This window comes from Oncorhynchus nerka, linkage group LG28, assembly GCF_034236695.1.
Source record: "Oncorhynchus nerka isolate Pitt River linkage group LG28, Oner_Uvic_2.0, whole genome shotgun sequence".
Taxonomy (NCBI): Eukaryota; Metazoa; Chordata; class Actinopteri; order Salmoniformes; family Salmonidae; genus Oncorhynchus; species Oncorhynchus nerka.
In genome coordinates this window covers 19,765,422-19,788,504 of record NC_088423.1, presented here as the reverse complement: position 1 = coordinate 19,788,504, position 23,083 = coordinate 19,765,422, and the positions used below count along the sequence as shown (strand labels likewise).

The following is a 23,083-nucleotide window of genomic DNA, read 5'->3' as shown; positions in this document are numbered from 1 at the left end:
CAATTTTAGCTTAAAATGACACACCAAATCTAACTGCCTGTAGCTCAGGCCATGAAGCAAGGATATGCATAATCTTTGTACCATTTGAAAGGAACACTTTTAAGTTTGTGGAAATGTGAATTGAATGTAGGAGAATAACACAATAGATCTGGTAGAAGAAAATACAAAGAAAAAAACCAACCTGTTTTTTTCAACCACCATCTTTGAAATGCAAGAGAAAGGTCCCAGGTCTTGCCATCACTCTAGATGTGATGGTGTCCACAAGATGGAAGCAGTGTATGTGCAAAGTTTCAGACTGATAACTTGAAGTATGAGCGAACTACATGACATTTAATGTGAAGTCAACCAGGTACATTTGGACAAACCGTGAAGGAGACATTTCAAATCAAATCAAATTTATTTATATAGCCCAGCCCTTCTTACATCAGCTGATATCTCAAAGTGCTGTACAGAAACCCAGCCTAAAACCCCAAATAGGAAGCAATGCAGGAGTAGAAGCATGGTGGCTAGGAAAAACTCCATAGAAAGGCCAAAACCTAGGAAGAAACCTAGAGAGGAACCAGGCTATGGGTGTTGGCCAGTCCTACTCTGGCTGTGCTGAGTGGAGATTATAACAGAACATGGCATGGTCAAATAATAATAATCACAGTAGTTGTCGAGTGTGCAGGAAGTCAGCACCTCAAGAGAAAATGTCAGTTGGCTTTTCATAGCCGATCATTAAGAGTATCTCTACCACTCCTGCTATCTCTAGAGAGTTGAAAACAGCAGGTCTAGGACAGGTAGCACGTCCGGTGAACAGGTCAGGGTTCCATAGCCGCAGACAGAACAGTTCAAACTGGAGCAGCACGGCCAGGTGGACTGGGGACAGCAAGGAGTCATCATGCCAGGTAGTCCTGAGGCATGGTCCTAGGGCTCAGGTCTTCTGAGAGAGAGAAAGAAAGAAAGGGAGAAAGAGAATTAGAGAGAGCATACTTAAATTCACACAGGACACCGGATAAGACAGGAGAAGTACTCCAGATATAGCAGACTGACCCTAGCCCCCTAACACAAACTACTGCAGCATAAATACTGGAGGCTGAGACAGGAGGGGTCAGGAGACACTGTGGCCCCATCCGATGATACCCCCGGACAGGGCCAAACAGGCAGGATATAACCCCACCCACTTTGCCAAAGCACAGCCCCCACACCACTAGAGGGATATCTTCAACCATCCTGAGGCAAGGCCGAGTATAGCCAACAAAGATCTCCGCCACGGCACAACCCAAGGGGGGGTGCCAACCCAGACAGGAAGATCATGTCAGTGACTCAACCCACTCAAGTGACGCACTCCTCCTAGGGACGGCATGGAAGAGCACCAGTAAGTCATTGACTCAGCCCCTGTAATAGGGTTAGAGGCAGAGAATCCCAGTGGAGAGAGGGGAACCGGCCAGGCAGAGACAGCAAGGGTGGTTCGTTGCTCCAGAGCCTTTCCGTTCACCTTCACACTCCTGGGCCAGACTACACTCAATCATATGACCCACTGAAGAGATGAGTCTTCAGTAAAGACTTAAAGGTTGAGACCGAGTCTGCGTCTCTCACATGGGTAGGCAGACCATTCCATAAAAATGGAGCTCTATAGAAGAAAGCCCTGCCTCCAGCTGTTTGCTTAGAAATTCTAGGGACAATTAGGAGGCCTGCGTCTTGTGACCGTAGCGCACGTGTAGGTATGTACCGCAGGACCAAATCGGAAAGATAGGTAGGAGCAAGCCCATGTAATGCTTTGTAGGTTAGCAGTAAAACCTTGAAATCAGTCCTTGCCTTAAAACATCTAATGACTCCCCATCCCGCATGAGGGAGCGTAATCATCACCTGACACTAATTAGCATAACGCAACGGACATAAATATTCCTAGAAAATATTCCTATTCATGAAAATCACAAATGAAATATATTGAGACACAGCTTAGCCTTTTGTTAATCACCCTGTCATCTCAGATTTTCAAAATATGCTTTACAGCCAAAGCTAGACAAGCATTTGTGTAAGTTTATCGATAGCCTAGCATAGGATTTTGTCCAGCTAGCAGCAGGTAACTTGGTCACGGAAATCAGAAAAGCAATCAAATTAAATCGTTTACCTTTGATGAGCTTCAGATGTTTTCACTCAGGAGTCTCCCAGTTAGATAGCAAATGTTCCTTTTTTCCCAAAAATATTATTTTTGTAGGCGAAATAGCTCCGTTTGTTCTTCACGTTTGGCTGAGAAATCGCCCGGAAATGCAGTCACGAAAACGGCAAAAAATCTTCCAAATTAGCTCCATAATATCGACAGAAACATGGCAAACGTTGTTTATAGTCAATCCTCAAGGTGTTTTTCAAATATCTATTCGATAATATATCCATCGGGACAATTCGTTTTTCAGTAGGACCGATTGAAGTAATGGCTACCTCTGTATTTTACGCGAGAATCTCTCTGGGAGCATCAGATGACCACTTGCGCAATGTAGCCGCTTACGGTTATTCTTCAACATAAATGCGTAAAACTACGTCACAATGCTGTAGACACCTTCGGGAATACGGAGAAAGAGTAATCTGGTTCATAGCCCGTTCACTGCTCAATAGGGACTCATTGGAACGCAGCGCTTTCAAAACATGAGGCACTACCGGATTGGATTTTTCTCAGGCTTTCGCCTGCAACATCAGTTCTGTTATACTCACAGACAATATTTTTACAGTTTTGGAAACTTTAGAGTGTTTTCTATCCTAAGCTGTCAATTATATGCATATTCTAGCATCTTGTCCTGACACAATATCCCGTTTTTTTCTTCCAAAAATGAAAATACTGCCCTCTAGTCACAACAGGTTTTAATAGAGATCGGCGGGACAGTTGTAAATCATGCAGTGCCTTGTGTCATGATCACATATTTTAGAGAAACAACAAATGTCCGTACATAGTGTCTTATATCAGCTGAAAGCTTAAATTCTTGTTAATATAACTGCACTGTCCAATTTCTAGTAGCTATTACTGCGAAAAAATGCCATGCTATTGTTTGAGGAGAGCTCCTAACAATACACTTTTTTTTCACCGCGATAGGTTTAATTAATTCACCTTTTGCGACAGCATGCCTTTTCCTTCTGGACAAAAATTATAAGAATATTCAGAGTTATGAGTTGTTTTGCAAATGTTGAACATATAATATGGCTACTAATACTGGAAAAGCTAAATCAAAGTCCAAGTATACAAATCTTATGATATTCCTGCAGAAAAATGTAATATGAATGCAAATGTATCGCAGAGCCCTCACTGCTGCTCGATCATCCTATTTTTCCAACTTAATTGAGGAAAATAAGAACAATCCTACATTTATTTTTGATACTTTCGCAAAGCTAACTAAAAAGCAGCATTCCCCAAGAGAGAGTGGCTTTCACTTCAGCAGTAATAAATTCATGATCTTCTTTGAGGAAAAGATCATGATCATTAGAAAGCACATTACGGACTCCTCTTTAAATCTATGTATTCCTCCTAAGCTCAGTTGTCCTGAGTCTGCACAACTCTGCCAGGACCTAGGATCAAGAGAGACACTCAAGTGTTTTAGTACTATATCTCTTGACGCAATGATGAAAATAATCATGGCCTCTAAACCTTCAAGCTGCATACTGGACCCTATTCCAACTAAACTACTGAAAGAGCTGCTTCCTGTGCTTGGCCCTCCTATGTTGAACATAATAAATGGCTCTCTATCCACCGGATTTGTACCAAACTCACTAAAAGTGGCAGTAAAAAAGCCTCTCTTGAAAAAGACAAACCTTGACCCAGAAAATATAAAAAACTATCGGCCTATATCAAATCTTCCATTCCTCTCAAAAAGTTTAGAAAAAGCTGTTGCGCAGCAACTCACTGCCTTCCTGAAGACAATGTATACGAAATGCTTCAGTCTGGTTTTTAGACCCCATCATAGCACCGAGACTGCACTTGTGAAGGTGGTAAATTACCTTTTAATGCCGTCAGACCGAGGCTCTGCATCTGTCCTCGTGCTGCTTTTGATACCATCTTTCACCACATTATTTTGGAGAGATTGGAAGCCCAAATTCTGACCTGGTTTAGATCTTATCTGTCGGAAATATAACAGTTTGTCTCTGTGAATGGTTTGTCCTCTGACAAATCAACTGTAAATTTTGGTGTTCCTCAAGGTTCCGTTTTAGGACCACTATTGTTTTCACTATATATTTTACCTCTTGGGGATGTCATTCGAAAACATAATGTTAACTTTCACTGCTATGCGGATGACACACAGCTGTACATTTCAATTAAACATGGTGAAGCCCCAAAATTGCCCTCGCTAGAAGCCTGTGTTTCAGACATAAGGAAGTGGATGGCTGCAAACTTTCTACTTTTAAACTTGGACAAAACAGAGATGTTTGTTCTAGTTCCAAAGAAACAAAGAGATCTTCTGTTGAATCTGACAATCTTGATGGTTGTACAGTCGTTTCAAATAAAACTGTGAAGGACCTCGGCGTTACTCTGGACCCTGATCTCTCTTTTGACGAACATATCAAGACTGTTTCAAGGGCAGATTTTTTCCATCTATGTAACATTGTTACTTCTAGGTTAGACTACTGCAATGTTCTAATTTCCGGCTACCTGGATAAAGCACTAAATAAACTTCAGTTAGTGCTAAATACGGCTGCTAGAATCCTGACTAGAACCAAAAAATGTGATCATATTACTACAGTGCTAGCCTCCCTACACTAGCTTCCTGTTAACCTCTTAAGTCGACCCCCTACTTTTTCGAACATTCTGTAAAAAATGGTGCAACATTTCAGCGCCCTGCTACTCATGCCAGGAATATAGTATATGCATATGATTAGTATGTGTGGATAGAAAACACTCAGACGGTTATAAAACTGGTTAAATCACGGCTGTGACTATAACAGAACGTGCGTTTCATCGAAAAGTGCAGGAAAATCTGATCACTGAAAATGGGAAAATATATCCATGCGCCACCTCAATCCATTGTTAAACGTGAACCACATTAAATGGGGCCCGAGGTTGCAATACCTACAGCTTCCACACGATGTCAACAGTCTTGTCATTTGCCTACGATTTGTTTCTTGGTCAAACGGACACGAGGCAGCGTATTTCTTCCGGTCTCCGACCGGATATTTTGGTTGAGATTTACCCGGACATTATTTCCAGACGTACAGCTATAGAATATACATCGCCTCGTGATCAATTTGATCGCTTATTAACGTTTACTAATACCTAAAGTTGCATTACAAAAGTATTTCGAAGTGTTTTGTGAAAGTTTATCGTTTAAAAAAATTACGTTACGTTATAAAACACTATTTTTTTCCTTGATCACACAGTCTTCATAGATCGATATCTAGGCTATATATGGACCGATTTAATCGAAAAAAAAGACCCAATAGTGATGTTTATGGGACATCTAGGAGTGCCAACAAAGAAGATGGTCAAAGGTAATGAATGTTTTATATTTTATTTGTGCGTTTTGTGTAGCGCCGACTATGCTAATTATTTTGTTTACGTCCCCTGCGGGTCTTTTGGGGTGTAACATGCTATCAGATAATAGCTTCTCATGCTTTCGCCGAAAAGCATTTTAAAAATCTGACTTGTTGCCTGGATTCACAACGAGTGTAGCTTTAATTCAGTACCCTGCATGTGTATTTTAATGAACGTTTGAGTTTTAATGAGTGCTATTAGCATTTAGCGTAGCACATTTGCATTTCCAGAGGTTAAAGGCTGATATAAATCCATGTGATATTACATTCATAGCTCGTCACATGTTATTGTGATACCCACCTACTGGAGGTGTCAGGTCAGTGAGAATGACAGATTAGCTACAGTTACCCACTTACAACTAGTTGATAGACACTGAAATGTAATGTTCCCTTTCTGTGAATCAGCTGCCATTAAGAATTCAGAAGAAGCACAGAAATCTCCTGTCAGTGCAGCTCTTGATTTTCAAAAAAACAAAAAAAAAACATTTGTAAAAACATTTAAACCATTTAAAAATGGTACAACATTTCCATTGATGGTTGGCACAAATACAATATATTTTAGACCATGCCCCCAAATATGCTAATGAGCCACCAGCACATTGCTCCCACCTACATTTCAAAGTGCAGCAATGATTGTACCTAGTCCTACATTCGTAACCAAGTGCAATGTGGGAATTTAACACATACGCCTGGGAAAAATCCACTTGATCGGCCCTCCAACCGATAATTACTAGTGGGAAATACGTCTATTATCCCTGAGCACCGACTTCTGACATTACCTAATAAGGAAATTACCTCGATAATAGCATTTGGCAGTTAAATGTAACAAAACATTATTTATAAAAAGCTATCTATTAATATGGTTTTTGAACTCTAAACTTTGTTTACAAGCATGATAGTTGTACTTGTTTGACGCAGCTTGTTGGCCAATTGGCGTTTTTCAATTACTTCAAAGCACATGAATGCTCTCAACTGGGTTTTACGACTTCACAAGTGGTAAATTCCCACCTCCCACAATATATATTGAATATATTGGGTCATAAAATGTACCCTTATACTAGATTAGTACAATGTGAGTTCCTACATGTACCTCTGAAGGTACCTTATGTGTACCTTATACCTTTTTATACACGAGGGAATAAATCTGTACTGTAACCATACTCTTATTTGAGATTTTGTGGATATACAGAAACTATACACGCCCCTTTAGATTTGAGTCTGTATGTTGGCAGCAGCCTCTCAATATTAGTGATGGCTGTTTAACAGTCTGATGGCCTTGAGATAAAAGCTGTTTTTCAGTCTCTCACTTCCAGCTTTAATGCACCTGTACTGACCTCACCTTCTGATGATAGCGGGGTGAACAGGCAGTGGCTCGGGAGGTTGTTGTCCTTGATGATCTTTTTGTCCTTCCTGTGACATCGGGTGGTGTAGGTGTCCTGGAGGGCAGGTAGTTTGCCCCCGGTGATGCGTTGTGCAGACCTCACTACCCTCTGGAGAGACTTACGGTTGTGGGATGAGAAGTTTCCGTACCAGGCAGTGATACAGCCCGACAGGATGCTCTCGATTGTGCATCTGTAAAAGTTTGTGAGTGTTTTTGGTGACAAGCCAAATTTCTTCAGCCTCCTGAGGTTGAAGAAGCGCTGCTGCGCCTTCTTCACCACGCTGTCTGTGTGGGTGGACCAATTCAGTTTGTCCGTGATGTGTGATATGAGAAAAATGAAGATGGATCAACAACATTGTAGTTACTCCACAATACTAACCTAAATGAAAGAGTGAAAAGAAGTAAGTCTGTACAGAATAAAAAATATTTCAAAACATGCATTCTGTTTGCAACAAGGCACTTAAGTAATACTGCAAAAAAATGTGGCAAAGAAATAAACTTTTAAGTCCTGAATACAAAGTGTTATATTTGGGGAAAATCCAACACAACACATCACTGAGTAAGCACTCTTCAAATTTTCAAGCACGGTGGTGGCTGCATCATACTATTTTTATAAAACAAAATGGAATACAGCTAAACATAGGCAAAATACAAAAGGAAAACCTGGTTCAGTCTTCTTTCCAATCAGCCTGGTCTAATAGATTAGACATTAGACATAATATAGTACATGTAAATCCGGGACACTCAAATTAGTTTTATATGTTGTTTGATATGGTTACATAAGACAGATGGTTACTTAAAGGAAAAACTCTTTCGGTATTTGTTTCATTAGTCCAAAATCCAAAATCCTATGATGCTGCGTTTTGCCTCATATGTAGCCAAATGCACCATAAGGTGATGATTTTTTAATTTGCTTTAAGGAAAATGCAAAGGTAGAATGTTTAGTCAGGCTGGATGGGTTAGCATATAACGCCAACGTCTAGCAGCCCAGCAGTTGCGAGTTCAAATCCCATCACTGACTAATTAGCAACTTTTCAACTACTTAGAATGTTAGCTAATCATTCCCCTAACCTTAATCATTTAACCTAATTCCTAAATTTAGCCCCTAATTCAGTTAGCTAATGTTAGTTACCTAGCTACCTAGCAAGAATTCATAACATATACTACATTTTGCAAATACGTAATATATTGTATATTTTTCTAATTTGTAACATATTGTACATTTGGCAAATTTGTAACATATAATACGAATTGTAGTGCAAATCAAATCAAATTTTATTTGTCACATACACATGGTTAGCAGATGTTAATGTGAGTGTAGCGAAATGCTTGTGCTTGTAGTTCCGACAATGCAGTAATAACCAACGAGTAATCTAACCTAACAATTCCACAACTACTACCTTATACACACAAGTGTAAAGGGATAAAGAATATGAACATAAAGATATATGAATGAGTGATGGTACAGAACGGCATAGGCAAGATGCAGTAGATGGTATCAAGTACAGTATTTAGATGTGAGATGAGTAATGTAGGGTATGTAAACATTATATTAAGTGGCATAGTTTAAAGTGGCAAGTGATACATGTATTACATAATGATGGCAAGATGCAGTAGATGATATAGAGTACAGTATATACATATGAGATGAATAATGTAGGGTATGTAAACATTATATTAAGTGGCATTGTTTAAAGTGGCTAGTGATACATTTTTTCCATCAATTTCCATAAATTTCCATTATTGAAGTGAGCTGGAGTTGAGTCAGTATGTTGGCAGCAGCCACTCAATGTTAGTGGTGGCTGTTTAACTGTCTGATTGCCTTGAGATAGAAGCTGTTTTTCAGCCTCTCGGTCCCTGTTTTGATGCACCTGTACTGACCTTGCCTTCTGGATGATAGCGGGGTGAACAGGCAGTGGCTCGGGTGGTTGTTGTCCTTAATGATCATAACATATAATACAAAATTGGTGATGAACATCCACAAATTAATACATACCCAATGAAATGTTATCAAATCAAATCAAATTAATTTACATAGCCCTACGTACATCAGCTGATATCTCAAAGTGCTGTACAGGTACCCAGCCTAAAACCCCAAATATCAAGCAATGCAGGTGTAGAAGCACAGTGGCTAGGAAAAACTCCCTAGAAAGGCCAAAACCTAGGAAGAAACCTAGAGAGGAACCAGGCTATGTGGGGTGGCCGTTCCTCTTCTGGCTGTGCCAGGTGGAGATTATAACAGAACATGGCCAAGATGTTCAAATGTTCATAAATGACCCGCATGGTCCAATAATAATAAGGCAGAACAGTTGAAACTGGAGCAGCAGCACGGCCAGGTGGACTGGGGACAGCAAGGAGTCATCATGTCAGGTAGTCCTAAGGCATGGTCCTAGGGCTCAGGTCCTCCGAGAGAGAGAAAGAAAGAGAGAAAGAGAGAATTAGAGAGAACACACTTAAATTCACACAGGACACTGAATAGGACAGGAGAAGTACTCCAGATATAACAAACTGACCCTAGCCCCCCGACACATAAACGACTGCAGCATAAATACTGGAGGCTGAGACAGGAGGGTTTATATCATCTCTAATGATCTCAGAATAATACAAAATGCTATGAGACCAGATTGTTCCAACAGACTGTTGTGTGCAAGACGTGGAAATGTCACACGTGAAATCATGTGGTTTTCCACATGTGAAATCATGTGGTTTTTTGTAAGGATGGGCAGGGTTTGCAACATTTGGGACATGTCTATTGGTTCCATTGCAAGAGGCAAGTTCAATCAGGCACAGCTAAAGTATTTGAAATAGTCCAAATAGTGTTTGAACCCAGGTCTGGACCAAACGCTAGACTATAGCCTGGGGAATAGGACTACTGTTATAATAACAATCTTTAATTTAGATCTCCAGATACTCTACTATGTATGAATAAATGGACCATCTACCATCTATTTAAAGTTGCATGTGTGCTCTGTTCCTCAATAGGGTGTGCATCCAGGGCCCATAGGGCTCTACTGCAAAAGTAGTGCACTATATAGGGAATTGGGTGCCATTTGGGATACAGCCTGTGTTTTTCCTCCCTCAATAGGTCAATCTGTCATCGTACCTCATTATGAAGAAATGCAAACAAACTGTGAGCTTGCTCTGATGTTTGGACCTTTTACACCACAGATTTCAGTGCTCCGTTGCATGCAAAGTGACATAACGGTTGACAGCACATGCTCTTGTGTTATTGTGTGTGTGTGGATGGAGGGGAGAAGATTACACTAACTTTCCATGCTGCTCATCTCCTCTGATGTACTAGGTCGACTTTGCTTTGTTTTAGAAGACAGGTGGTATGGATGGCCTAAACCAAGCCAATTTACAGTACCTAAAGTGCCCACAAAAAAACACAAAGTCGGTGAGATGTACATTATACCTGGAGTGTATCTAATTCTAAAAGGTCTCTACACGCATCTGGCAGTGAGGTGAGTGTTTTAGTGACAACAACAACAAAACACAAACACACACACACTCGCGCACACACACAGACAGCCTACACAGAGGGGTTGGGTTAAATGCGGAAGACACATTTCAGTTGAATGCATTCAGTTCTACAATTGACCTTTTCACAGTAAGGGGACAAGAGTGTTTTAGCGACAACAGAGAACAAACATGGGACAACTACTAACAACCCTGCAACTAATTTAGAGCTGCCAAGGAAACATTGTGCCTTTCATTAAGGTGATTGGCTCATAATCATGCTTCATAATTTTCCTTAGAGTACAAGAGGCAGCGCAGGATTTGGGTAAGGATGCTTAATTCATCTCCACGGGAAGTTAGTTTGGGATGTGAACCCGTAGAACCTCCAGGAGACTCTGAATCAAATAAACTATTCAGATGTCATGCTGAACATGGAAGAAGTGGTGAAACAGCCCGTGGTGAAAGTAAGACCTGGGTTCAAATACAATTTGATATAATTTCAAATATTTTAGTTGGGCTTGATTGAGCTTGTCTGGTAGAATGGAACCAAATTAAAAGTTGCAGAAGTGCAAACCACTGTCCATCAGGCAGGCTAGAAAAAACACAACGTATTTGAAAGACTTCAAATACTATTTGAAAGACTTCAAATACTATTTGAACTCAGGTCTGGTGATGTTGACAACAGAAGGAGTGGTGAAGCCATAGAAATAGAGTTGTAGGGGGAAGCAGTGGTGAGTATAGGCCCGAGACCTCCTTCCTGTCCAAACTTAAATACACAGGAAATGTAGAAAGCACCTGAAGTATCACTGAATCATGTAGCGCTACAGTAATATGACACTTTTATGTTCGCATTGAGGTTGCATCACATCCGGCTGTGATTGGAAGTCTCATAGGGCGACGCACAATTGGCCCAGCGTCGTTCGGGTTTGGCCAGGGTAGGCAGTCATTGTAAATAAGAATTTGTTCTTAACTGACATGCCTAGTTAAATAAAGGTTACATTTATTTATATTTTTAAAAATGTCTATCAGATGCTTGCATTGCATTTTCTTTCCTAACACTGTTTTTATTCGATTAAACTTCCTGACTTTCCAAAAGTTCCCCACTAACCTCAGTCTGGTATTTACACACACTTTTCTATTGTCCTTCTCTTTGGCCTGCTTCCGGTTTCTGTCGCGACTTTTCCCCCCTCCACCAAGTCAGTGTTGAAAAACAGGGGTTGCGTCCCAAATGGCACCCTTTTCCCTATATAGTGCAATTGTTTCAGGCCCTCGTCAAACGTAATGCACTATACAGGGAATAGGGTGCCATTTGGGACATACACAGGAAGTAAATGGTGAGCAGCAGGTTATCCTGTGGGGAGGTAGATAGACAAGAATAATTAGGGGGTTGCATTCCTCCCGGTTCTATAAATACACTCTACGTTTCCTCTCCTCCTGTCTGCGATTCTCATTAAAGCCTTGCTGGAAAATCAGCCGGCTGCCTTCGGGGTGATGGTGGGACTGGGACTGTGTCCCAAATTGCACACTATTACTCTCCTAGGACAGGGCATGCATGTAGGCCTATCAAGTGGCAGGGGAGTATAACCTTCAGTAAGGTACTGTTGTTTTGGTTACTAATGCAGTATTCCTGTCAGTGCGATGGACACCTCCACAATGGAACTCTCCCTAAGAGGGGACAGTAATGATGCAGTAACAGGAAGAAATAGATAAACATAGAACTGACTCCCGGGATCATTACGTTGAATGTATCTGTGAATCCCCTGTGGTTTAACTCACCTTGGTTCGTTCCATTTTCCCTTGTGTAAGCTATCAGCTCAGTTCATATGGGTCTAAATGTGGGGGAGATGTGTGTGTGTGATGTTAGTGTTGGTTAGTCGTGTATAGGCTAAGCGATGCAGAATTATAATTGTGAAAACACTTTCTATTTTATTCTGTTTTATTGTTTTCCTCTCTCAGGAAGATTATGGTTGAGACAGCTTTAAAACACAGATTTCCATTATGTTTTAATAAGTGATTTGATAAATACAGTATATTATTTCCTCTAGACCCATTAGTGAGACACAGGCCTACAGGAAAGACAGCCAACAACAATTCCACTTTATATGTTTCAGTAATTGGTAAAGAGGGAGAGAAGCAATGTAGAATGCCATGTTTTAATAAACTAGAAGTGTTCATGAGTCTACAAATGTGTGTCTGATTGGGGATATATATAACTTTATTGATCCCCAAGGAGATAATTAAGATGTCTTAGGCTTACAAGAGCACAACATGGCGGGTAGAAGCAGGTAGCCTATTGGTTAAGAGAGTTGGGCCAGTAACCAAAAAGTTGCTGGTTTGAATTCCTGAGCTGACTAGGTGAGAAATCTGTCGATGTATCCTTGAGCAAGGCACTTAACCCTAATTGCTCTGGATAAGAGCGTTGCCTAAATTACTAACGTGTAACAAAGTGCATTTTTTTGTATCACGCAAAACTCAGCCAATATCAGTCACATGGACACGGAAGCATGAGACAGCAAATATCATGTGTATCCATATCAAGAAGTCCTGGTGAACTGTAACACGTCACTGAATAGTAGAAGATGGGATGATGATAATGATGAGATGGTGAGAGATGTACACAAAACATTAAGAACGCTTGCTTTTTCCATGATGCAGAATGATCAGGTGAATCCAGGTGAAAGCTATGATCCCTTATTGCTGTCACTTGTTAAATCCATTTGAATCAGTGTAGATGAAGGGGAGGAGACAGGCTAAAGAAGGATGTTTAAGCCTTGAGACAATTGAGACTGAGATTGTGTATGTGTGCCATTCAGAGGGTGAATAGGAAAAACTAAATATTCAAGTACCTTTGAACGGGGTATGGAAGTAGGTGCCAGGCACACTGGTTTGTCAAGAACTGCAATACTGCTGGATTTTACACGCTCAACAGTTTCCTTTGAGCATGAAGAATGGTCAAACACCCAAAGGACATCCAGCCAACTTGACACAACTGTGGGAGGCATTGGAGTCAACATGGGCCAGCATCGCTGTGGAACACTTTTCGACATCTTGTAAAGTCCATGCCCGGACGAATTGAGGCTGTTCTGAGGGAAAAAGGGAGGGGTGCATCTCAATATTAGGAAGGTGTTCCTAATGTTCTGTACACTCAGTGTATAGTAATCCACTTTACTGACTGCTGATAGACGTGGTTCAGTGCTTGCAGCTCTGACGTCAGACAAAAAGAGAAAGAAAGAGAAGAGTGAGGAGAGAAGGAGAAGAGAGAGAGAGAGAGAGGAAAGGCTGAGTTTTATTGATGCTCTACAGGTTCTGTGGTTAGGTTACGTGAGGAGGATGTCGTACAGTCTACACGCAGCTACAGGAAAGAAAGCTTATAGCAGTGTGTCCCAAATGGCATCCTATTTACCATATAGTGCACTACTTTTGACCAGGACCCATAGGACTCTACTACAAAAGTAATGCACTATATAGGTAATAGGATGCCATTTGAGATTTAACCAGTGATTGTTGTTACTCCGCTTCTGGTAATCGTCTCTCCAGCCGAGCTGGGCTGAACTCTATTGAACCTTTTGCTGCTTTGGATATTGAAGTCAAGAATTATAGTAACTGAACTGTATACTGTGCCACCACGTAGGGTGAATTTTTCAATTAAAACTGAAACTCTGTTCCGATATTAAAGCACTTTGGTTTGAGAGTCTCAGATTCCAGAATCTGAGGGTTCTAGTAAAAACAACATTCTTTCCATATCTTACACATAATTCCTAAAGCTCTCGTCCTTTCACACATTATTTCCATTAACAGGCCTGCTTCATTAGCAGACAGTGAACAGCTAAGGTCTCGCTCACCCAGGGTCCAGGGACCACACTGCCTGGTGCCTGCTACACTGCTGGAACCTCTGAAGCTGAGCCCACCTGTTACCGCTGCTACCATGAGGACTCGAGCAGATGCCCCCCGAGGAGGAAATTACATCACACGGTTGTTGTGTCCACCCTGGACAGGCAGCAGTGTTCAAGGGTTTAAAGTGAAGCAACCTGGGTGAGAGAGGAGTCACAGACACAAACAAAAGCACACACACACGCACACATACAGACACACACACGCACCCACCCACACACACATAAACAAATAGACAGACACACAGACAGACAGACATACAGAAAGAGACACACACACGCGCTCAGATGCAGACAGACAGACAGAGACACGCTCAGACACAGAGAAACACACACACACAGACAGACAGACACACCGCCCACACATGCACACTCACACAGCCCCATGGGTGAAAGATTGAGCATGGTAACCAGACCCGGCAGAGTGATCATGCGTCCAGGCCGGGCCGGCGGCGGCCACACAAAATAATATTTTAGACTTCCAATCTCGAGAAATAATTTAAGTGTGTGGACTGGGACCATGCCGGTGGAGGCTATAGTGGTGGCAAGGGACAGAAAGATGTATTCACATTAATGCATAACGTAATGAATAGAATACACTGCTAAAAACAAATAGGCTTGCTTGAATGCTTAAATGGAGTGGGTTCATCAGCCCACGCACGCTAAACCCCACCCGTCCCACCCAAGTATGAATCCATAAATAACTTAGTCGCTTGGAAGATACTCAACTTTCTGGAGAATAAACTTCTCCAACTTGGGGCTCAGTCCTCACAGTCATTGACTCAAAACTTAGCTCACATCCAAGCTTCCCATTTTGAAGAGGTGTAGATTGACTAATACTAATTCTAGTTATAGTTAATTGAATAATGGGTCATCAGAGTGTAGACTTAACCTCTCCGAGCAGAAACAGAATGCATTATTTAATCACCAACCAGTTTGTATTGTGTGGACGTAGGCCAAAGCATGAATGGCAATGGCACCACAACACATCATGACTCCCTCATTAAGTATGACTGCAGCCCACAAGTGTCAACACCAGCCGAGAGAACGGCTGATCGAAATGAAGCAATGACCTCAAAACATCTGCTCTTTACAACAACAGTCAGAGTCAGAGAGCGAAGCCTCGTACTCATCCACTAAAACGTGATATTTAAAAATAAAAATAAATTAAACCTGCGACAAAATCTACACAGCAGTAACCAAGGCAGATAAAGACATTGGTAACAGGGGTTCATTTTGGAGTGATTTCTCTCTCTACATCTTCCCAACCAGCCTCAACACCCCTCACTGCCCTCCACTCCCTGTCCTCTCTCCCATCCACGCCATCAACGCCCTTCCCTCCCCTCTCCACTACCCTCCACTCCACGTCCTCCCCTCTCCACTACCCTCCCTCCCCCTCATCCCCTCTCCACTACCCTCCCTCCCCCACACTCTCTCCACTACCCTCCCTCCCCCTCCACTCCCCGTCCTCCCCTCTCCACTACCCTCCCTCCCCCTCCACTCCCCGTCCTCCCCTCTCCACTACCCTCCCTCCCCCTCCACTCCCCGTCCTCCCCTCTCCACTATCCTCCCTCCCCCTCCACTCCCCGTCCTTCCCTCTCCACTACCCTCCCTCCCCCCACACTCTCTCCACTACCCTCCCTCCCCCTCCACTCCCCGTCCTCCCCTCTCCACTACCCTCCCTCCCCCTCCACTCCCCGTCCTCCCCTCTCCACTACCCTCCCTCCCCTCCACTCCCCGTCCTCCCCTCTCCACTACCCTCCCTCCCCCACACTCTCTCCACTACCCTCCCTCCCCTCCACTCCCCGTCCTCCCCTCTCCACTACCCTCCCTCCCCCTCCACTCCCCGTCCTCCCCTCTCCACTACCCTCCCTCCCCTCCACTCCCCGTCCTCCCCTCTCCACTACCCTCCCTCCCCCTCCACTCCCCGTCCTCCCCTCTCCACTACCCTCCCTCCCCCCACACTCTCTCCACTACCCTCCCTCCCCTCCACTCCCCGTCCTCCCCTCTCCACTACCCTCCCTCCCCCTCAAATCCCCGTCCTCCCCTCTCCACTACCCTCCCTCCCCCTCCACTCCCCGTCCTCCCCTCTCCACTACCCTCCCTCCCCTCCACTCCCCGTCCTCCCCTCTCCACTACCCTCCCTCCCCCTCCACTCCCCGTCCTCCCCTCTCCACTATCCTCCCTCCCCCTCCACTCCCCGTCCTCCCCTTCCACTCCCCCCACACTCTCTCCACTCCCCTCCCCTCCTCCACTCCCCCCTCCCACCCTCTCTCTGATAGTCACACACGTTATAAAAAGCGTGCACTTTTAATATGCGCGTGTGTCCAGCGGATAACGTCATCGCTTTGGGAGAACGGCTCAAGGAGTGTTTCATTATAAACCAGTACCATTAAAAACTTGCTGGCTGGATCTGGCTTTTGGCTTAGACGTCCTTCTGAAGGCTTTTTATGAGACTATTTTTGATCCTAAATCGATGCGGGAGAAAGAAAAGGGGATGGAGGAGACAGCCTGGGGTAGGTAAGGGGTAGTGGCATGACCTCACCAATAAAAGGTAGTGTGGGTGAATGTAGTGGTTGTTTGCACACCATCAGATTTCATATTGCTCAAATGAACGGTTCAGGACTGACTTCAGTATCTGTCTGTCTGGCATACTCAGATGACCAAACCAGGATCACATTCATCATAGTCACCAAACGGAAGAAAACAGACTGAAACAGGGTGTATCTACAAAGACTTGTCCAACAAGAAACAACATTTTTAGTTCTCCACTGTATGCCCTAATGAACATACCGAGGGGATAAGTGGCTGTGTGCGTGCAGGTGCTTCAGGTAATTGTGGGGGGGCAGAAGAAGAAATCACAATCACGCAAGCTGCTGCATGTGGTTTAGTTCTCCTTGCCAATACCTCTCACACTCCCCTTCCCAGACTTTCTCCCAGGGCTATCCAGTCCCCCCACCATCTCCTCTCAACTGTCTGCACCCCTGCGTCCCCTTAACCCTCCGCCCCTCACTCCTGACCGCACACAAATGGTTTGAATAAGAGACCTGCATGACTGGGCCATGGGCTGCAGATGAAATCCCGAAGAGTGATAGTTTACTTAGCCTAAATACCCCCGATTAGACAAAATGAAACATTGTTGTTATGCGGTGGAAACTCAAGGACCTATTGGCCGAGCCTGTTCACCCTGTTCCGGAAAGGCTGTGCTGCAGACTTTTGTCATGCGAAAACTGTAAGATCTGGCATGGTTGGAAATGAAGCCAAATAAAGTCTCCCCTAAAACAAAACAGTGAAACAGAATATGAAAATCATCAAACACAGATTTACAGAGCGAAGGAGGCGGCACACGCGAGTCAGGCTTCCGTAACTACTGAAAAACACATCAGACCACAAACGTTCTGTCCTGCCTTATGGAATGCTTCATGATGTCACATTTTCCCCTTCACACGTACAGCCTCTCCATGACTTCTAGTTCTAGGCTACTACTGTAGGCTCTAGAGCTAGGCTACTACTACTCACAGTCAATACTTCAAGTGTGTCACTGTGCTTATTGCAAAATAGGTAAAGGAAGGGCTGCTCACATTATATGATTCAAGTCAAATTCAATGCAACTTTATTTGTCATCTTGGGAAATTATTTTGGAAATCCATTATGAATATTTCCCACCAACTGAATATTTAGGCTTGAACTCCAAGAGCAGAGGTAAAAATGAACAGGACTCCTGTTCAATGTCACCAGAAGTTAGATCAGTCTGACTGTCTCCCTTAACCATTCTCACCAGTACTACTCAATCATAAGTCAATAAAGAGGTAATTCACTTGTCACACCCTGATCTGGTTCACCTGTCCTTGTGATTGTCTACACCCCCCCCCCCCCAGGTGTCTCTTATTATCCCTGGTGTATATATCCCTGTGTTTCCTGTCCCTCTGTGCCAGTTCGTCTTGTTTGCGAAGTCAACCAGCGATTTTCCTTGCACCTATTTTTCCCCGATCTCTGTTTCTAGTCCTCCTCGTTTCGACCCTTGCTTGTCCTGGCTCCGAGCCCGCCTGCCTCACCACCAGTCTGCCTATCCCCTTGTACTGTTTTGGACTTGGATCTGGTTTCTGATCCCTGCCTGGCCTGACCTCGAGACTGCCTATCTACTGTTTGGACTCTGACCTGGTTTATGAACTCTCGCCTGTCCCCAACCTGCCTTTTCCCACTCCCTTTGTTATAATAAATATCGGAGCTCTACCATCTGCCTCCTGTGTCTGCATTTGGGTCTCGCCTTGTGCCCTTATATTACTGTTCCTATGCCTACTTTAACATGTGCAGAACACACACACACACCGACTGACTGACACACTGTAACAATATAACAAGATTAGACAGAGATCCAGATGAGGAATAAATCAGCAGTGGAGACTCATAAAAAGGAACAGCAGCTAAGAGAGCAGTGAGGCCTGTGCCCCACAGTAGCCATACTACTGGTGAATCCCACACCACAGAAACACTCCTGTTCATTTTTTTTATTTATTTAACCAGTCAAGTCAGGATCCGACCCTTTTTTCAATTTTCTCTTAAAATGACATACCCAAATCTAACTGCATATAACTCAGGCCATGAAGCAAGGATGTGCATATTCTTGGTAGCATTTGAATTTTAGACTGATCCAATGAACCATTGCATTTATATCAAACATGTTCTCTCAAGACTGCCCAAATGTGCCTAATTTGTTTATGAATAACTTGTCATGTTCAAAACTGTGCACTCTCCTCAAACAATAACATGGTATTATTTCACTGTAATAGCTACTGTAAATTGAACAGTGGATTTAGATTAACAAGACTAAGATTTCTGCCAAAATCAGATATGCCCATGTCCTGGGAAATGTTCTTGTTACTTACAACCTCATGCTAAACGCATTAGCCTACGTTAGCTCAACCGTCCCGTGGACACCGATCCCGAAGAAGTTAAGAACAAATTCTAATTTACAATGACGGCCTACCCCAACCAAACGTGGACGACACTGGGCCAAATGTGCACCGCCCTAATGGGCTCCCAATCACGGCCAGAAGTAATGAAGCCTGGATTCAAACCAGGGACTACAGTGACACCTCTTGCACTGAGATGCAGTGCTTTAGACCGCTGCACACCTCGGGAGTACATCCAGCTCTGTAATGCACAGGCTATATGCCATTTTGCAAATACTTATATCCAAAGCCACGTAATATCATGCATGTATACGTTTCACATACAGGTCCCAGGAATCTAATCCACTATCCTGGTGTTGCAAGCACCATACACTCCCAACTGAGCTGCAGAGGACCAACATCAATCCACCTGAATGTGATGACTACTGCCAGTGTGTTTCATGTCTCTCACCACCAAACTAGTCAAGCTACAGTACATACAATATAATTGTATTCAGAGATGGGCAGTATTTCTGTAATATGTAGCTATTTGAAATACGTACTTCAATTCCTTTTTAACATTTTGTCATTTGTATTCTGGCCTGAACAACAATCCAATGTATTTTGTAACAAGATACTTTCATGACCTGTAATTTGTATTTTCAACAGAAAATGCACTTTTCTATGTATGGCTCAGTTGGTAGAGCATGGCATTTGCAACGCCAAGGATGTGAGTTTGATTCCCACAGGGGGCCCGTATAAAAACATTATCAAACTGTATGCTTTCCTACTGTAAGTCACTCTGGATAAGAGTGTCTGCTAAAATGGAACTCATTTATAGCAGTTCACAATTTTGTAGCCCCATTTCACCCTGCATTGGTATAAGATTATGGTGTGATGCAAGCGTCAGCTAAATCTGGGTTTCCCAAACTCGGTCCTGGGGCCTACCCTGGGTGTATGTTTTGCTGTTTTCTCTAGCACTACACAGCTGATTCAAATAATCAAAATGTGGTAATGAGTTGGTTATTTGAATCAGCTGTGTAGTGCTAGGGAAAAATGTGCACTTAGGGGGAGGGGCCGAGGACCGAGTTTAGGAACCCCCGAGTTAAATGACCAAAATGTCAATGGACAAATGAATACCTGCAAATCACGCTGGGTATTATTTGAATGAGCTCCATCCCAGAAACAAGGCCAATAATAATATCCAGTTTGCTTTGCAATTGTTCATTTTTACATTTAGGTTATTTAGCAAATACTTTTTGTCCCAGCACAATTAAGGTAGATAAACATCACTACAACAACAATCTCAGTAACGGTAACTTAAAAGGTTTTAACTTCGATTTTTTGGCAGGGACAAATACAGAATTCTACCCTAAACAACATAACCTTCACTCCAAATAAAATTAAAATAAATGAGAATGACACATATATTAATTTTCACAAAGTTTGCTGCTACAGTGTCTTTAGATATTGTTGTCAGATGTTACTATGGAATACTGACGTATAATTACAATTACAAGGCTTTTATTGACAATTACATGAAGTTGATGCAAAGAGTCAATATTTGCAGATTAAGGTCTGGAGACTGGCTAGGCCACTCCAGGACTTTAATGTGCTTCTTCTTGAGCCACTCCTTTGTTGCCTTGGTCATGTGTTTTGGGTCATTGTAATGCTGGAATACCCATCCACGACCCATTTTCAATGCACTGGCTGAGGGAAGGAGACCCAAGATTTGACGGTACATGGCCCCGTCTATCGTCCCTTTGATGTGGTGAAGTTGTCCTGTCCCCTTAGCAGAAAAACACCCCCAAAGCATAATGTTTCCACCTCCATGTTTGACAGTGGGGATGGTGTTCTTAAATCATAGGCAGCATTCCTCCTCCTCCAAACACGGCGAGGTGAGTTGTTGCCAAAGAGCTCCATTTTGGTCTCATCTGACCACAACACTTTCACCCAGTTGTCCTCTGAATCATTCAGATGTTCATTGGCAAACTTCAGACGATCATGTATATGTGCTTTCTTGAGCAGGGGGACCTTGCGGGCGCTGCAGGATTTCAGTCCTTCACGGCGTAGTGTGTTACCAATTTTTTTCTTGGTGACTATGGTCCCAGCTGCCTTGAGATCATTGACAAGATCCTCCCGTGTAGTTCTGGGCTGATTCCTCACCGTTCTCATGATCATTGCAACTCCACGAGGTGAGATCTTGCATGGAGCCCCAGGCCGAGGGAGATTGACAGTTCTCTTGTGTTTCTTTCATTTGCGAATAATCGTGGAATACCTGGAATGCTTCCTACACCCAAGGATTATTATTCACAAACTATACAGCAAATGCTATGGGAAACAAACAGAAACCTGAAAACACCATCCAACCTAGAATTGAGTCAGTAATGCTTAGTCTGGACCAATTTTTTACTTTCAAAATCTAAGAAAAAGACATTACAATGATATCTTTTACTTTATAAGGACTGGATGCTAAGGCTACCAAGCTTACTAGGACAAAGAGATACAACTTCAATTAGCACTGCCGTGTGAAGCAAGAGGTGTTGAAGCCCTTGAGCACAACAAACAGCAGGCTAGCCCACCCAAACCCAGAGGCCGTGAAACCCCCTTTGCAGTTCAGAGACTGGCATTTTCTACAAGTAATCTGCCTCCAGAAATAAAAGCTTCTCCCAAGTGGGTGTGACACCTACTCCCGTTGCCTGCTGTTTGGATTCCACCTGGCGATCTGTTGACCGTCTGCCCTGGTTGTCTAACCCCCCTTCCACTCTCCCGAGCTTTTACCCGCCTCCAGCACACACGCACTGTTGGGGCGAATGACTCTGAACTTACAGTGGCTAGCCCCAAGTCGTTATATATTTTATTTTGTTCTTGTGCATTTTGATATTTCGATATTTGCCTCATGACTCCTGCATGCTTTGTTGACTACAAACTTTCTTTACCCAACTGTGGGACACACTCGGCACTCTGACTCTCTATTGGTTACACCAACTTTTGGCCTCCCATCCCATTCTAACCACCTCTCGCCGGCTTTGTATTCATGTTACCTGATGAAATTGCTGTACAATATGATCTTGTTGCCATCTGATGCACATTCAGATGTCATAAATCAGTGAGTCCTATGCCGTGCCTTAGTTGTATTACTGTTGATGATATCTGGAAATGTGCATGTACACCCTGGCCCATCTACAGTTGATAGCCCCAATTCTGACTTGTGCTCTGATATCTACTTCACTGATTTCTGCTCTCCTAAAAGCCTGGGTTTTCTGCACGTTAACACTAGAAGCTTATTACCTAAAATGCATAAATTTAAATGTTTTTGGTTCACAGCTCCAATCCAGATGTGTTGTTCATTACTGAGACATGGTTAAGGAAGAGTGTTTTGAATACTGACATTAACCTTTCTGGTTATAACCTTTTTCGGAAAGATAGATCTTCCAAAGGTGTGGGACTGGCAATATTTACCAGGGATCACCTTCAGTGCTCGGTTGTCTACACCAAGTCTGTCCCCAAACAATTTTATTTGCTGGTTTTAAGTATTAAACTTTCAAAAAGCTCTTTGTTGACTGTTGATGGGTGCTATCGTCCTCCATCACCACCGGCCTGTACACTACCTGCCCTGCCCTAAGCTCTCTCCTGGCCCCTGACACTAAGTCTGAATTTGTCCTGCTAGGTGACCTAAACTGGGATATGCTTAAACCACCTGAACAAGTCCTAAAGCAATGGGACTCCCTACATCTTTCTCAGATTATTACCAATCCCACAAGATATGACTCCAAACACCCAGAAAAGGCAACTCTTCTTCATGTTTTCCTCACAAATAATCCTGATAGGTGTCAGTCTGCTGTTTTCTGTACTGACCTTAGTGATCACTGTTTTACAGCCTATGTTCGTAATGGCTGCTCAGTGAAACGACCTGTCCTGATTTGTCATAGACGCTTGCTAAAAAACTTTAATGAGCAAGCCTTCCT

The 23,083-nt window shown here is 43.1% G+C and overlaps 1 long non-coding RNA gene across 2 annotated transcripts; it reads right to left on the bottom strand.

Annotated features, from left to right (window-relative positions):
* Window positions 1-415: 415 nt before the first annotated feature.
* LOC135565545 (uncharacterized) lies at window positions 416-12,072 on the bottom strand. Of its 2 annotated transcripts, XR_010461661.1 has the most exons (4): window positions 11,442-12,072; window positions 10,143-10,241; window positions 6,833-9,277; window positions 416-922 (listed from the first exon to the last, which is right to left on the bottom strand). It is a non-coding gene; the product is annotated as an uncharacterized LOC135565545 (long non-coding RNA). The 2 variants fall into 2 exon arrangements; XR_010461660.1 differs by having other exon boundaries at window positions 6,833-10,241.
* Window positions 12,073-23,083: the final 11,011 nt, after the last annotated feature.